The following is a 13,294-nucleotide window of genomic DNA, read 5'->3' on the forward strand; positions in this document are numbered from 1 at the left end:
CTTGTCTATGAACTGATATAAGCAACCCAGAAGTCCTTTTCCGTGGACACGGCTATTCGAATAGATGATGTTAACCCTGCAGGGGTGTACTTCTTCATACATGTTTCCACCACTTAGCGTCTGCACACGACATGTGCTCGGCAGACTTCAAGCGAAAGCCGACGTGGGTGTAGACCACGACCTACCTAAACACTCAAGTCTCTAGTCCAGGTTTATCGCCTATTCGGGTTCCATCCATGAGGAGATCCGGCCGGAGTTTCGCTCACAGCCCCAAACGATGTGAACAGGGTTCCGTGACACCAAACGGGCGCCCGGTATACCCGGCCACATGCCTACCGCATCACAGCCCACCCCTACGGTCAGCGCTGTCCACGGCCTCCAGCATACTACAAACACCAGAAACTACTTGCAACTCCTGGACAGAGGACAAGGGTGAATAAGAAGTCGAGCAGGGTCATATTTCAGGGCCCAATGCATGGTAGTAGCTGAATCATGGATCACAAACACAGAACTCAGTTCCTAAGGACGGCTTCAATGAGACAACCCACCATGTACTCCTACATGGCCTCTCACCGACACCTTTTACCAAATCGTGTTCACACACTTAGCTCACACATAGTAGGACATGTTCACAGACCTCTGATTCATCCTCGATGAATCAGACCTGACTCAACTCTAAGCAGTAGCAGGCATAACAAACAAGCATGAATGAGTAGGCACATCAGGGCTCAAACAACTCCTACTCATGCTAGTGGGTTTCATCTATTTACTGTGGCAATGACAGGTCATGCAAAGGATAAAGGGGTTCAGCTACCGCAGCAAGTAACAGATGAATCGGTGTTGTCCTAATGCAGTAAAAGAGAGCAGGAGCGAGAGAGTAGGATTGTATCGGAATGAACAAGGGGGTTTTGCTTGCCTGGCACTTCTGAAGATAGCATTGAGTCTTCATCAGTGTCAACGATCACATCATCGGTATCACGTCTATCGAGAGGGGACAATTACCGGCAACATAGAAGGGAACACAATCAATGCAATGCACAATATGATGCATGATCATGACATGGCAAAATGAATGTGTTTTGAGCTAATGCAACTAGCAACTGATTAAATGAAGTTGGTTTGAATACAAGATTCAAATTTAAACTCCATATGTGATTATTCAAATGCCATTTAATTGATTTGTGCTAAACAGCAGCTATAAGTTGTTCTAACATGCATGAAAATGGTACAGATGGATTCCTTGAATTTTTCTGATAATTTTTCATATATAATTTATTTAATTTGGAGTTACGGTTGAATTTCTATGAATTTTAGAAGTTTATACAATTTTCTGGAATTCCTGAATAATAAATAAATCCAGAAATGATTTACTGCGTCAGCACTGCGTCACTGTGACGTCAGCAGGTCAACAGACGCTGCTGGTGGTCAAACCTGACCAGTGGGGTCCACTGGTCAGTGACTGAGGCTGGTTAGTGTCAATGGCAGGTGGGGCCGGGTCAACAGACACGTCAGCAGGTCAATACTGACGTGTGGGGTCGGTCAACGTCCATGTCAGCGTGGTCAAAGCTGACGGGTGGGGCCCATGTGGTTAGTTAAACTAAACAGAAAATAAACTAAGATTAATTAAGGCGTGGGGCCCAGTGCCAGTGACACGGTGCGGTGATTAGTGGCTAACTAAGCCAGCCACGTCAGCAAGTGACGCCGGCGACCACGGCGACGGCGAGACCTCGCCGGAGTTGCTCGGGACGGCGCTACAGCCCGCGGCTGGTCGCGCTGAGGGCACCAAGAGTGAGCCCGTGCTCCCGCGCATCTAGGGGGACCCACGAGAGGGCGTGGGGTGGCCGGAGTTGAGCGCGGCATCGACCCCGGCGGCGGCCGGAGCTCGGGGGTTCGCGGCACCGGCGCTGCGGTGTGCAAACGAGACGGTTGTCCCGCTAGTTTTACTCTACGGGACGTAACGAGTGCAACGGACGCATGCGTGGGACCAAAAGGTCACCGGGGCTTCACCGGCGACGAGCCCGTGCGGCGGAGCGTCTCGGCTCCGGTGGAGGGAGCGGCTGGAGCTCGAAATCGGACATGGGGTTAGGGGGAAATGAAGCAGGGGCTCACGGAGATCACGATGAGACGGTCGGCGTGCTCGGGGAAGGCCTGGGGCGACGGGACAGCAACGGCGATCTCCGGCGACCGAAGCTTGAAGACGAGTCGATGCGGTCGAGTTGGGGCGTCCGAGCGCTCGGGGCTTGCTCGAGGCGACGTAACAGGCGGTGGCGGAGTTTGCAGACTACACGGGGAGGCGAGAGGAGCATGGTGGGCGTGGTGGCAGCGAACGACGGCGGCGGCTCTCTGTTCGGGCGAAGAACGAAGAGGGAGAGGGGAAGGAGAGCAGCGAGTGAGGGAGAGGAGAGAGGGCCACCAGGGGGGTTCGTGGCATCGTGGTGGCGTGAGGGGGAGGCTCGGGAACGCCTCGGTGGAAGCAGGAGGTGGCTGGGGCCTCTCGGGCGCGCGCCACGCCTCGCCTCTGTTCGTCCTCCTGGCAGAGGAGGAAGATGACAAGGGGGAGGAGGTGGGCTGGGCTGAGTCGCTGGAGGAGCTGGGCCGGCTGGGCTGGACAGGTAAGCGCCAGGTAAGTCTTCTGCTCTGTTTTATTTTTTTTATCTTGCCACTGTTTTGAATTTAAAATAATTCAAACAATGCCAAAAACTCCTCTGAATATTTTATATTGCTAGATGGACTTTTCCAAAAGCTTATAAAATATTTCAGGGGGTATTTGAAATTATATTCTAATTATATGAATATAATTCAAATTCAAATAGCTAATGAATTAAATCCAAAGTCCCAAAAATAATTCCTTAAAAATGTTCAATATTTTGGTTGGGACCAGAACCCTTACCAAAAATTATCAAACATTTAAGAAGAGCATTTTGGAGCAATGAATGAGATTTCTAGGGTTTTTGCCCCTCTTTTATTTAAGTTTTTGAGGCTTCCAAAATTCCTCAGTTCAGGTTTAAAAAAATTTAAACATGATGCTCAGATGGAAGCAGGCATAGGATAGGCCAGAACTAGGGATGTGACAACTCACCCCCACTAAACAAAAATCTCGTCCCGAGATTCAAGTGTAGGGTAAGGTGAAGGGGGAACGCAAACTAGCACAATCTTCACGATCCAGTTGCACTTCAAATGGATGTTGATTCGTTCACCACCATTGTCTCGAAGTCTTGCTCTGAGAACTCCAACTAACATGACAATGAGAGGAAAGGAAAGACCCTAAAAGAATCGTTCTTCTCGAAGGTCGAACAACTCAGGATTAACTCACGGAATGAGACATAGCAACATCTCTCGAGCTGAGGGACGAAGCACACATCCATAAGAATGGAGTGAGGCAGATGACGAAGGTTCACTAGGTAGACAACAATTTCACGCTTAAGAAGGTGGTAAACGATTTTCAACGTAGCGAGGAGTTGAGTTGCCATGATACCATAACGATACACCTTAGGGAAGGTGACTCGTAGAGATATTCCCTTAAGTGGCAAAAAGAATTACTTTTGATTCAGAGATCATTGAAACTCTTTAAACCAGCCTAAGACAATTCTCGAGCGATCGTTTGGAGGGGGTCGGTAGAATGGCATACTCAAACTTGGATGATGTGGATTACCTTGTTGAAGACAACGTAATGGATGAATTTGCTTATCACCGAAAATGGAAGAGACCCATGGTAGAATGACACATTGGCGGTGCAAGCTGGGAACAAAATGCAAATGCTGGGAATGATTCTAGTAACTGGGGAGAGGCTCAACAGTAGAGAGTTATTCCACTATTGGAATGGTTATAGCATAACCGAGGAAACTGAGAGCGCTATACAGTTAATGCCGACGATCAAACCTAGCACTTGCGCGTGCTCTCAAGAACTTGAGCAATTCCATAATCATCAAGGTTTTACCAACATCCGTGTCAAGGATCCTGGCAACACAACTTGCTACCATGATGAATGGTGATGGAGGATGCAGATGCAAAGAAAGATAACACCTTCTCAGATTTCACCCTTGACGGGGCCAAGGAAACAAAATCTGGATGATCGACCGAGAGACACTTAGCACTCCGCTTCTAATGTTCTCCTTGATGTGCTAGTGTAACCCACTCATAGATATGGTTTGATATCTAGAACATCAAGTAAAAAGGTCGGACTTCGGGATCTCAGAAATCCATAGGGGTAACTAGGGAGTAATCCTACGAAATCCCTATGGGGGGGGTGGCCAACTTCCTCAAACAAGATACTATAATAATAGGTCTACCGGATGGGTGTGTTGGCCACGACATCCACCTTACCGGTTATCGAGGGACCAATATTATAGTTCTTAGGGAAATGTTCCAACCATCATATCTGCCTGAGATTCAGATCTGGTTGGTGTCAGGATATTCCAGACTCATCGAGTCTAGGAAGAAAAACAGAAGTTTGCAACACAATTCGACGAGATAACGTTGCGAGATTCTCGGGAAATGAACTACGATAGCAAACTCCAAAACATGAGCTGGTTCTGCTACAAACATGTGAACACGTTGTCCAAGACAAGCATGACCACAAAGTAGTCTTATAATAAAACACTACCGAGTTCAGGAGGGGGAACCATCAACGAGGGTATCGAAGTCCTTACATAATTCCGGATTAGCTCTTATGAAGGAACTCCTTCTCCTTGAACAAATCAATCAGTGGCTTGGTGTGCTAGGGGTACATATAGATTGAAGGTTGCAAGTCTTCAAACCACAGAATTCTTCGCACGTGTGCATGACTGACTTGCGATGATTCCAGAGGAAGCAACATTGACTTTCTCGAATCCACGGCGGCAACTTGCATCATATGCACATGAATTAAAGGAAGTCACTACATTTATCCAAACATATGCTTCATGAGCTAGCATGAACAAATGCTTTCAAAAGTTTCCAACACTAGCTTAATGTTCAACAAAATCATGAAGGAGATAAGGATGTTGTCAATGGGCTCAACAACAATTCATCTAGGTTTCCTTTTAAAAGGAATTCCATAGTTAAGTGAACACGGTGATAGTATTGGTCAGACCAAAGATGTAATGGTGTATGCTCGAGGGATCAACCACGAATAAGACAACATTACGAGCATCGTTGGTACTGGTTTGACTTGACGATGGCCCACACTCAAATCAAAGGATTGATAAAACAATAGGTCCAGCAACTGATCACAGGGACCAATCGATGAAGATATCATCTTTCTTCAACACACACTACACAAGAATATCCCTTTGGAACGAACTAAGTCAGGCAAGCTTTTATCTTCCAACTCTCCAAGTTGTTGTCTAGCTTAACCAACTAGCTCAGGGATATCTAACACCGATTCTTCGAGAGAAGGTGGTTCACAAGAAACCAACTTGATCACGAGCTCAACATAACAGTCAGGGAACAACCTGGTAATACTTCCGAGAAGATATTCGGAAAATCACGAACCACCGGTATGTTACTAAGCTCGAGAACAATCTCACTTTTGAGGGCAAGACAATATGATCAAATGAGTGAGGACTTGACAAGATCCTAACTCATCAATCGAAGGGTGCACCGAAATAAGGACTAGGTAGCACGATCAGTCTTAGGGTGACGATTCAATAATCAATACGCTAAGAATGAGGTTATCGTCCATTTAACTACCAAGCAACAGAGTTGCTAGCAGTATAGATTTCACACACCACGATTCACTTGTCGGCATTCCGGTTACGATAACACAGGAACCGAGGAATGAACAATGATGGCGAGAAGTATCACTGTGTCAAGAGTTCATAGGATGGTGTGCAATTCCCATGACATTCTTGATATAAAGATGGTAATACTCCAAGGTAGAACAGAGCAAAAGCTGGATTGGCATTTGATCTGCGGAATACAACTACTTTGACCCAATCCTAGATATGGATGAGGTACTGGAGTTTGTTTCTCCTAGTCATTCCGCGGTAGAATGGCTTGACGGACCACAAGAGTAATAGGCATCGATAAACGAACGCACGCATACTCTTGACTATCAATTGATAGACGAGGGTCAGAATGCAACTAAAGAGGGACAACTCAAAGGAACATACAATTTTCTGAGTTGTGGATGCATGGTTTAGCATGTCGAACGAATTCCACATATTTCTTCCGGATAACCCATGCAGAAAGGTAGAACTGGCAGAGTCACAATGTAGAATCGAGAACCCATCGAGAGCACTCTGATTGTGATCTTTCGATCAGCGAGGAACATCTGCCATAAGCGGTTCATAGTATTTGGAAGAAAGGAATACCACGAACATCGAGGACTAATGCAAAGGTTACTAATAACCTAAAGGAACGAGCAAAACTATCAACATGAAGCAAGTAGGGTGAATCTCGGGTTCAAAACCCAGGGATAGAATACCTACTACTAAATGGCATCACGGGATGCTTTCGATAATGACGGCCAGAGTCATCACACTGGAACATAAATCATGGCTAGACTACTAGATGATCCCCTGAGACACCTAGGGTCATAATAGTAACTCCAACATAATGTCAAGGCAATAGAATACCTCAACTCAACAATTAGTGTGATTGAGCTGGCATAAAGGAACATCGAAACCAGAGGGAAAGGATTTTGCAAATGCATCAGACTATTTAGAAACCTGGAATGACTCGAACAGCATAACGGCTGTAAATGCTCAGAAAAGATTTGAGACATTCACAAAAATGGTGGCATAACCACTCAGAAGCACAATATCAAGGTCTCGAGATCAATAATTAACAAACAGAAGTAGTAGGAACTGAAACGAGGCTTAAGTCCAACAATCTATAAGTCTACGGATTAGTAACACGTGATCCTGATAGAAAGAAGAGATAGCCTAGTTCTTAATCCCCGCAGGAAAGATAAGATGACTCAGATCAGAAGGCATAAGGTATAAGGAGTAAAAAGAGCCTTACGTTCCATCCCACAATCAATTCCCTTATATAACTAAAGAATTTCTAGACTCAACTTCGACCAGTTTGGCTTGGTAATCCTACAGGCAGTCAAGCTCTGATACCAACGCTGTCAGGACCCCGACTCAATGCCACATCGATCTAGCATGTAACACCTCATATCACTTTGCGGCCTCACGCACGGTATTCCCACGGGTGTCGCCTTACCTTTGCCCGGGACCGTTTGCGCCTTTTGGCACACGTATATGACAGTGTCGCTAGCATCCATATGATAAGGAGCCCGGGGCTGACATGGCTAGTCGTAAACCCAAAGTGGCACAGACTTACAGGGACAGGCATCCATGACCCAGCATCGAACGTGTCGGTCATCAGCGAGTGAATCCAGGCTGTAGCACTGGGCTAGCAGGACTCCGGTGAACCGGGCTGTAGCGGGCTAACAGGACTCCGGTATTCATCGCGTGACATTTCCCCGAAGGGACAGACACAGGAACGAAGAAGGACACATGCCGGCCAGCCTAAGTGTTCCGGAGCAGTAGCAAGCTACCATGGCTCGGTGGAAACACTAGGAGACATTTCCCGATAAGAGAGGCTACTAAAGATAAACAACTAGATAGTCAGATCCCACACATACCAAGCATTTCAATAGCATACACACAATATGCTCGATATGTGCAAATACAACATGGCATCACAACATGACTCTACGACTCAAGTAATTCATTCAATAGGCTCCGAGGAGCGAGATATTACAAACATGGGTCTCATGACCCAACAATCAGAGCATACAAGTCAAAGCACAAGCGGAAGCTATCATGTCTGGGTACAGACATCTATAACTGAAAAAGGCTGAGAAGCCTGACTATCTACCAGATCCTGCCGGGGCACAAGATCGTAGCTGAGGTAACAAGCTAAACGTCGAAGTCCACGTGGAACTACTAGTGAGACTGAAGTCTCTCTGCAAAAACATAAAATAGGCAAACGTGAGTACAAATGTACCCAGCAAGACTTACATCAGAACTAACTACATATGCATCATTTTCAACAAGGGGATGGTGGGGTTTAACTGCAGCAAGCCAGCTTTGACTCGGTGGCTATCCTAAACTACGACTGCAAGCGACTCTTTTGAGGTGGCGCACACGAGTCCACATATTCACCATATCAATACACCACTATGGATCCGCTCCCGTCTCCCTACGAGAACGCCATCCATAGCACTCACGCTTATCTTGCGCATTTTAAAGTATCCACTTTCACTTGTCTATGAACTGATATAAGCAACCCAGAAGTCCTTTTCCGCGGACACGGCTATTCGAATAGATGATGTTAACCCTGCAGGGGTGTACTTCTTCATACATGTTTCCACCACTTAGCGTCTGCACACGACATGTGCTCGGCAGACTTCAAGCGAAAGCCGACGTGGGTGTAGACCACGACCTACCTAAACACTCAAGTCTCTAGTCCAGGTTTATCGCCTATTCGGGTTCCATCCATGAGGAGATCCGGCCGGAGTTTCGCTCACAGCCCCAAACGATGTGAACAGGGTTCCGTGACACCAAACGGGCGCCCGGTATACCCGGCCACGTGCCTACCGCATCACAGCCCACCCCTACGGTCAGCGCTGTCCACGGCCTCCAGCATACTACAAACACCAGAAACTACTTGCAACTCCTGGACAGAGGACAAGGGTGAATAAGAAGTCGAGCGGGGTCATATTTCAGGGCCCAATGCATGGTAGTAGCTGAATCATGGATCACAAACACAGAACTCAGTTCCTAAGGACGGCTTCAATGAGACAACCCACCATGTACTCCTACATGGCCTCTCACCGACACCTTTTACCAAATCGTGTTCACACACTTAGCTCACACATAGTAGGACATGTTCACACACCTCTGATTCATCCTCGATGAATCAGACCTGACTCAACTCTAAGCAGTAGCAGGCATGACAAACAAGCATGAATGAGTAGGCACATCAGGGCTCAAACAACTCCTACTCATGCTAGTGGGTTTCATCTATTTACTGTGGCAATGACAGGTCATGCAAAGGATAAAGGGGTTCAGCTACCGCAGCAAGTAACAGATGAATCGGTGTTGTCCTAATGCAGTAAAAGAGAGCAGGAGCGAGAGAGTAGGATTGTATCGGAATGAACAAGGGGGTTTTGCTTGCCTGGCACTTCTGAAGATAGCATTGAGTCTTCATCAGTGTCAACGATCACATCATCGGTATCACGTCTATCGAGAGGGGACAATTACCGGCAACATAGAAGGGAGCACAATCAATGCAATGCACAATATGATGCATGATCATGACATGGCAAAATGAATGTGTTTTGAGCTAATGCAACTAGCAACAGATTAAATGAAGTTGGTTTGAATACAAGATTCAAATTTAAACTCCATATGTGATTATTCAAATGCCATTTAATTAATTTGTGCTAAACAGCAGCTATAAGTTGTTCTAACATGCATGAAAATGGTACAGATGGATTCCTTGAATTTTTCTGATAATTTTTCATATATAATTTATTTAATTTGGAGTTACGGTTGAATTTCTACGAATTTTAGAAGTTTATACAATTTTCTGGAATTCCTGAATAATAAATAAATCCAGAAATGATTTACTGCGTCAGCACTGCGTCACTGTGTCGTCAGCAGGTCAACAGACGCTGCTGGTGGTCAAACCTGACCAGTGGGGTCCACTGGTCAGTGACTGAGGCTGGTTAGTGTCAATGGCAGGTGGGGCCGGGTCAACAGACACGTCAGCAGGTCAATACTGACGTGTGGGGTCGGTCAACGTCCATGTCAGCGTGGTCAAAGCTGACGGGTGGGGCCCATGTGGTTAGTTAAACTAAACAGAAAATAAACTAAGATTAATTAAGGCGTGGGGCCCAGTGCCAGTGACACGGTGCGGTGATTAGTGGCTAACTAAGCCAGCCACGTCAGCAAGTGACGCCGGCGACCACGGCGACGGCGAGACCTCGCCGGAGTTGCTCGGGACGGCGCTACAGCCCGCAGCTGGTCGCGCTGAGGGCACCAAGAGTGAGCCCGTGCTCCCGCGCATCTAGGGGGACCCACGAGAGGGCGTGGGGTGGCCGGAGTTGAGCGCGGCATCGACCCCGGCGGCGGCCGGAGCTCGGGGGTTCGCGGGACCGGCGCTGCGGTGTGCAAACGAGACGGTTGTCGCGCTAGTTTTACTCTACGGGACGTAACGAGTGCAACGGACGCATGCGTGGGACCAAAAGGTCATCGGGGCTTCACCGGCGACGAGCCCGTGCGGCGGAGCGTCTCGGCTCCGGTGGAGGGAGCGGCTGGAGCTCGAAATCGGACATGGGGTTAGGGGGAAACGAAGCAGGGGCTCACGGAGATCACGATGAGACGGTTGGCGTGCTCGGGGAAGGCCTGGGGCGACGGGACAGCGACGGCGATCTCCGGCGACCGAAGCTTGAAGACGAGTCGATGCGGTCGAGTTGGGGCGTCCGAGCGCTCGGGGCTTGCTCGAGGTGACATAACAGGCGGTGGTGGAGTTTGCAGACTACACGGGGAGGCGAGAGGAGCATGGTGGGCGTGGTGGCAGCGAACGACGGCGGCGGCTCTCTGTTCGGGCGAAGAACGAAGAGGGAGAGGGGAAGGAGAGCAGCGAGTGAGGGAGAGGAGAGAGGGCCACCAGGGGGGTTCGTGGCATCGTGGTGGCGTGAGGGGGAGGCTCGGGTACGCCTCGGTGGAAGCAGGAGGTGGCCGGGGCCTCTCGGGCACGCGCCACGCCTCGCCTCTGTTCGTCCTCCTGGCAGAGGAGGAAGATGACAAGGGGGAGGAGGTGCCCTGGGCCGAGTCGCTGGAGGAGCTGGGCCGGCTGGGCTGGACAGGTAAGCGCCAGGTAAGTCTTCTGCTCTGTTTTATTTTTTTTATCTTGCCACTGTTTTGAATTTAAAATAATTCAAACAATGCCAAAAACTCCTCTGAATATTTTATATTGCTAGATGGACTTTTCCAAAAGCTTATAAAATATTTCAGGGGGTATTTGAAATTATATTCTAATTATATGAATATAATTCAAATTCAAATAGCTAATGAATTAAATCCAAAGTCCCAAAAATAATTCCTTAAAAATGTTCAATATTTTGGTTGGGACCAGAACCCTTACCAAAAATTATCAAACATTTAGGAAGAGCATTTTGGAGCAATGAATGAGATTTCTAGGGTTTTTGCCCCTCTTTTATTTAAGTTTTTTAGGCTTCCAAAATTCCTCAGTTCAGGTTTAAAAAAATTTAAACATGATGCTCAGATGGAAGCAGGCATAGGACAGGCCAGAACTAGGGATGTGACACTTTGGTGATCGCTGAAGATTTCGCAATGATTACCGAGGAAGTAATGTCACCAGGTTTTGAGTGCATGGACTACAGCTGCAAGCTCTAGATCATGTGTAGGATAATTTTCCTCATGTGGGTGCAATTGCCGTGAACCATAAGCAATTACGTGACGATCTTGCATGAGAATGCAACCTAGTCCTTGTCGCGAGGCATCGCAATAGATAACAAAGTCCTTGGAGAAGTCTGGTCGAACCAGTACGGGAGCGGATGCCAGGCGTCTTTTCAGTTCCTGAAAACTGTGCTCGCATTGTGGGGTCCACTCGAACTTTTATCTTTCTTGAGCAGTTCAGTTAGAGGTTTAGCAACTTTGGAGAAGTTCTCCACAAAGCAGCGACAATAGCTCGCTAAGCCAAGGAAACTCCGAACTTGCTTGACATATTCAGGTGGAGTCCAATTAAGAACGGCTTGAACTCGCTCGGTATTGACAGCAATACCCTTACCAGAGATTACATGGCCTAGATAGGTCACTTCTGGCAACCAAAATTCACATTTAGAAAACTTGGCATAAAGGCGATGCTCTCAAAGTTTCATCAACACAAGCCTTAGATGCTCGGCATGTTCTTCCTCATTCTTGGAGTAGATGAGTATATCATCGAGATAAACCACGAAGAATTTATCCAAATACTCCATGAAGATTGAGTTCATTAACCGAGAGAAAGTGGCTGGGGCATTGGTTAAACCGAAGGACATGACGGAGTACTCGTATTGGCCATAACGAGTAACAAAGTCCGTTCTGGGAATGTCCCCGTTCCTGATTTTGATTTGATGGTAGCCCAACCTCAAATCCATCTTGGAGAAGACCGAGGATCCAGCGAGCTGATCATACAGGTCGTTGATCCTGGGGAGCGGATACTTGTTCTTTATTGTGACCAAGTTGACGGGTCGGTAATCTACAACCATCCGATCCATACCATCCTTCTTCTTGACGAACAGGATGGGGCAAGCCCATGGAGACGAACTAGGACGGATGAAACCCTTTTTAAAGGACTCATCGAGTTGTTTCTTAAGCTCGGCTAGTTCTAGTGGTGCCATCTTATAGGGTCTTCTAGAAATTGGGACAGTCCCTGGAATAAGATCTATCACGAACTCGACATCTCGGTCAGGTGGAACACCTGGCGATTCTTCTGGAAAGACATCCGGAAAGTCACGGACTACCGGAACGTCTTTGAGGTCTGGCATTAAGAGAATATAGTTGTCGCTTGGCTACTCGGGTCAAGACATTGACTATCTTTCCCGAAGGATGTGTAAGTAGAACAGTCCTAGAGAAGCAATAAATCTTGGCATGATGGGCTGACATCCAGTCCATACCCAAGATGATATTAATATCTGAAGATTTGAGAGCTATCAAAGACGCAAGGAAAACAAGTATGTCAACTTGAATTTCATTTCCATGGCTTACTCTAGAAGTTTGCCATTTGGAACCCGGGGTTTGAATTACCATGGAGGTGGGCATATCACAAAATGTGGTGTTATGCAAATGAGCATAGCTCTCGGATATAAATGAATGAGATGCTCCAGTATTGAAAAGAACAGATGCCAGATGGCAGTTAACAAGGAGCACACCGAGAACGACGTTAGGATCTTCCTGAGCCTCCTCAGCTGAGACACAGTTCACATGGCCACGTGCAGTGGTGGCCGGCTTGGTGTAGTACACCTTCCCTGTTCGCTTGCCACGGCCAACAGCCTTTCCAGACTGGTTGGGGTTGGTCTGGGGACACTCCCGCATGTAGTGGCCCAGTTCTCCACACTTGAAACACGTCATAGAGCTGGTGCATGGAGGAGCATTGTTGGTTGGTCCACCATAGGGCTTGGCTGGTGCATACTGCTGAGCCGGGCGAGGCGCCTGATAGGATGGCCTCGGTGTGAACCTGGGTGGTCGGGCGGTGTTAGGCAGCCACACCCGGCGCTTCTGAGGGCCGGAACTAGATGAGGAACTAGTGTCACGGTCATGCTTGCGTGTTGCTTCGAAATCAGTCTGACCTG

The sequence above is a fragment of the Triticum aestivum genome, chromosome 4B (genome assembly GCF_018294505.1).
Source record: "Triticum aestivum cultivar Chinese Spring chromosome 4B, IWGSC CS RefSeq v2.1, whole genome shotgun sequence".
Lineage (NCBI taxonomy): Eukaryota > Viridiplantae > Streptophyta > Magnoliopsida > Poales > Poaceae > Triticum > Triticum aestivum.